Source organism: Schistocerca gregaria, chromosome 8 (assembly GCF_023897955.1).
Source record: "Schistocerca gregaria isolate iqSchGreg1 chromosome 8, iqSchGreg1.2, whole genome shotgun sequence".
NCBI classification, from domain to species: Eukaryota; Metazoa; Arthropoda; class Insecta; order Orthoptera; family Acrididae; genus Schistocerca; species Schistocerca gregaria.
In genome coordinates, this window is record NC_064927.1 from 231,643,131 (window position 1) to 231,647,800 (window position 4,670).

The 4,670-nt window shown below is 38.2% G+C and overlaps 1 pseudogene; it reads left to right on the forward strand.

Moving 5' to 3' along the window:
* Nucleotides 1-436: 436 nt before the first annotated feature.
* LOC126285583 (5S ribosomal RNA) lies at nt 437-554 on the forward strand (annotated as a pseudogene).
* The last annotated feature ends 4,116 nt before the right edge of the window (nt 555-4,670 follow it).

Consider the following 4,670-nt stretch of genomic DNA (forward strand, 5'->3'; position numbering starts at 1 on the left):
GAGGAAAATGCAGTGTCCGGCTCCTCCAGTGGCAAACAGGCGCAAGGTGTGTGTATCGAAACGCTCGCATGATATTAAGCACTAGCATTTTACGAAGTCAACAGAAAAAAAAACGACCACAGCCTGAGCAAAAAAAAAAAAAAACGTCGACCACAGCCTGAGCGCGAACACATACTGAGTACTAGGGATCATGCTCACAGTGCAGCCGCTGTGAGTGGCTGACATTTGGGTGACGAAACAATCCAAACTTTAAACTGTTAACCACCATGATTTCAGTTGTACATACTGGAGAAAAGAAATTTACACACTTGTGTGACTTCATTTTCATAAGTAAATTAAGCAGTTATCTTAAGTTGAATTTGATGAAAGAGAAGTACATACCGGCACTCCTGAACACTGCTAAAATGAATTGTAATCCTGTCTCTTGATGGACAAAGGCAACGGCCTTGCCGCAGTGAGTACACCGGTTCCCGTCAGATCACCGAAGTTAATCGCTGTTGGGCGTGGCCGGCACTTGGATGGGTGACCATCCTGGCCGCTATGAGCTGTTGCCATTTTCCGGGGTGCACTCAGCCTCGTGATGACGATTGAGGAGCTACTCGACCGAATAGTAGCGGCTCCGGTCAAAGAAAACCATCGTAACGACCGGGAGACCGGTGTGCTGACCACACGCCCCTCCTATCCGCATCATCTGAGGATGATACGGCGGTCCGATGGTCCCAAAGGGCCACTTGTGGCTTGAAGACGGAGTGCTCTTGATGGACAAGAAAAATGACTCAGCATTATAGGAAGACTATTATCTGCAGACCAGTCCCGATCCTTACCCAATGTATCCAATAGGTGGCAAGTTATACTAATAATTTTCTACGTCTTTTGTTTCATATTGTTAGTAAAAACCTAGGAAGCCACTCAAATTCCTGGCACCACAATGGAAAGGACAGATGTACAGCATGATGAACGCCGTAGACAACTAACACAGAAAGTGAAAGCATCACCAAGCATAGCGATACGTTATTAAATTTTAATTGAACCACAATGAGTCAACAGAGGCTCAAACATTGTCCTCTCTAGATTAGTAAAAATAAACACTCTCTGTACACATGTATTAGTAGTAAATTCTGAATGTAAATTCTGAATTGTATCCCCTAAGTGAGAAATGAACAGTCACTTATTGTTATAAGCAAATAAATATCTTAAATATGCACATAAATGTGAATCTTAGTGTCAAGGAATGAAGTGACTGTGGGTGTACAAAGAATGAAATTGATAAATATCTTATATATGTTTCTGAATGTAATTTCTATTTATGCACTTCGTACGTCAGTAACTTACGAAGGAATAATATGTAAGTGTCATACCAAATATCACGAATATCTCTTGATGGCATGAGGATCGAGGTAATCCTTCACCATTTCCTCTCTCCTCATGGGAGACGGTGTGATATTTGCTATTTTTGGCTTCATTAAAACAGCAAATAGTTAACACTTTCAGCCAAAGGCGAATAGTTGTTTATAAAGAATTATTAATATATAATAACGCACTGCATCTCGACGGTGGAGTTTCGTAAATAATGTAATTGTTTGTCTTTGAGAGGCAATATAAACTGAGAAGAATACAGATCGATAAGCGATCCTTCACTATTTTGTTCACTGGAGAACAAATGAAGCCTTGAGCGCTAACAATTGTACTAGTTTTCTTAAGTAAGACGGACGCAGATTTGTTGCGGTCTGATCTAATTTTTACTAAATGTACAAAATCGTGTTAGGTCTAATTTTGAGTGAAGTATAAAAAGAAGAAGTAACTTATCGTGACGATGCACGGGCGACTTAAGAGAACAACGACTATATAAAAGAGCGCTCAGTGGACATGAAACGAACATAAAAATATACCGTCATTGTTGTAGTAAGTATAATTTATGATAAATGTTTTAGTTTCAATAAATATTTGTTCCGGAAGTATTGAATCATTTAGCAGTGCTCATTCCTATCATTTCCTCAGTAATATTTTCATTTTAATTATGTGTTTTGCTAAGATTAGAGACACCAAGATCAGCAGTCCAATGCACGTGTTACATTGAAACAAAAAAAAACTGTTTTATGGTCTTCTTGCATCAGCTTTAATATTGAATTCCCTTTTTATGTGATGTTACAGTTGTTTTTGCGCCCTTAAGAACTTCCTGGTCCCTTATGAAATTGTTTTCTCATAACAATAACTTCACAAACGTGTACGATAGTACCCACGATAATGAAGTAATTAGAAAGAGAATAATGCAATTTATTAATCAGTAGCACGCTAGCTGTGACTGCCCCAAGTCACGCGATACTGCAAGTAAATACTATTCACAGTTCATAATGCAATATCTTATGACAATTGTCAATCCATGATTCTTACGCCAATTGTGATTGATAAAACAGTAAACTAAATCTCAAATTCCAACTTTTTCATGGAATAACAGTATCACTTTTATTTTATTACATCACAACAAGTAGCTCATTGGAATAGCGTCGTAACTTAAATTGTATGAAAATTTGACCATTCTGCCCTAATATGAAACATTTTACTCAAGAACAATATTTTCAACTGCTACTTTTCTAACCAATTTTCTGGAGCAGTTTGGACGTAAAAGCTAAATCTCTCATCAATACCTGTATGCCTGAAGGACTGTGATATTCCCGTTTATCAAATATGAACATGAAAGACGTATCACCGATGACCACTATTTAACATTGATAATTGTTTTTCAGGACACTGATGTGTCGATGAGATCTGTTTTTCATATGTGTCAGGCTAGAGGCTCACGTTATGATACAGTTTAACAAATGTAATGAGCAAATCATCGATGAGTTGGTGTTCTAGCATAAATTCAAGGAAAGACGAAATTTTGATCCGTTGCGAATAAATTGTTTTGGCGGAAAGTAATTTCTATAAGATCAGATAGCTAACGAGATAACTGAAGAGGATGTAGGACAATCTGAAGTTACGTAGTACTTTCTGCGAGTAGTCGATCTATGGGCAAGGTGACTAATAGTTAAAGTTTCCGCCGCTAGTCAGCGCTTGTGTCGCAGAACTGCTGTTACTGGCAGCGACAGGAAATAAAAACATAGAAGATAGTGGTAACGTCGCCCCCTTATCAATCACATAACTTGCAACAGTCGTTCGCAAATGTATCCGAACAATCTGAAAATCTTTGCTGCCGTACTCAGAACTATTTGTCAAAAAAGTATGTAAAGTGGATAATTTTGCAGTATTTCTACATCAAAAGTACATCAGGAGTACACACATACACACACACAGAAAACATTCTTTCCGTGAACTTACATTTTAAGCAGCACTAGTGGACAATCGATCAGAACTGTAAATGGTGTACAGTACAACCGATACGCAGATTAATTATTTTCCACAACTAAACTGTTCTGTTACTAACAAGTGTCACGACGTTCTTCCAAAGTCTAAAATGCGCATATAGCCCTCCTTCTGTTTTCATGAAAATTTGTTATAAAACTCTTGTGTATTCAAATTATTCTGTACTGACTGTAAAGTGTTACCATGGTATCATTACGTAATGTAAAGATTCTACTCATTTTAGTCTGATTCTGTTTTATTCAGAGTTATTACTGTAGTACGAAGTGTCATCACCTAACATTTTACTATTTTTTCTACGAGTTCCTCTTTAGCAAACACGAAATTTGGGCGAGAAGATGATAATGTATCATGTTTCTGAACATAAAAAGAAATCAATGACGTTGTTTCACAATTGAAGTCATGATTTTCAGAAAAATACAAGTATGTGGGTGTGTAGCCGTAATCTAGGGGTAGCGTCTTTGATACATAATCAAAACGTCTTCGGTCCCGGTTTCGATACCTGCCACTGCCTAAATTTTGATAAATAATCAGCATTGGCGGCCGAAGACTTCCGGCATAAGAAGTCAGCCTTATTCTGCCAACGGCCTTGTATTAAGAAGGGTGTAAGACAAGGCTGTAGACTTTCACCCCTACTCTTCAATCTGTACATCGAGGAAGCAATGATGGAAATAAAAGAAAGGTTCAGGAGTGGAATTAAAATACAAGGTGAAAGGATATCAATGATACGATTCGCTGATAACATTGCTATCCTGAGGGAAAGTGAAGAAGAATTAAATGATCTGCTAAACGGAATGAACAGTCTAATGAGTACACAGTATGGTTCGAGAGTAAATCGGAGAAAGACGAAGGTAATGAGAAGTAGTAGAAATGAGAACAGCGAGAAACTTAACATCAGGATTGATGGTCTCGAAGTCAATGAAGTTAAGGAATTCTGCTACCTAGGCAGTAAAATAACCAATGACGGACGGAGCAAGGAGGACATCAAAAGCAGACTCGCTATGGCAAAAAAGGCATTTCTGGCCAAGAGAAGTCTACTAATACTAAATACCGGCCTTAATTTGAGGAAGAATTTGCTGAGGATGTACGCCTGGAGTACAGCATTGTATGGTAGTGAAACATGGACTGTGGGAAAACCGGAACAGAAGAGAATCGAAGCATTTGAGATGTGGTGCAATAGACGAATATTGAAAATTAGGTGGACTGATAACGGTAAGGAATATGTGAAAAACACTGATTAGGAGAAGGGACAGGATGATAGGACATCTGCTATGTTAGTATACAAAAAAAAGTGCTTGCAAGGTGATTGT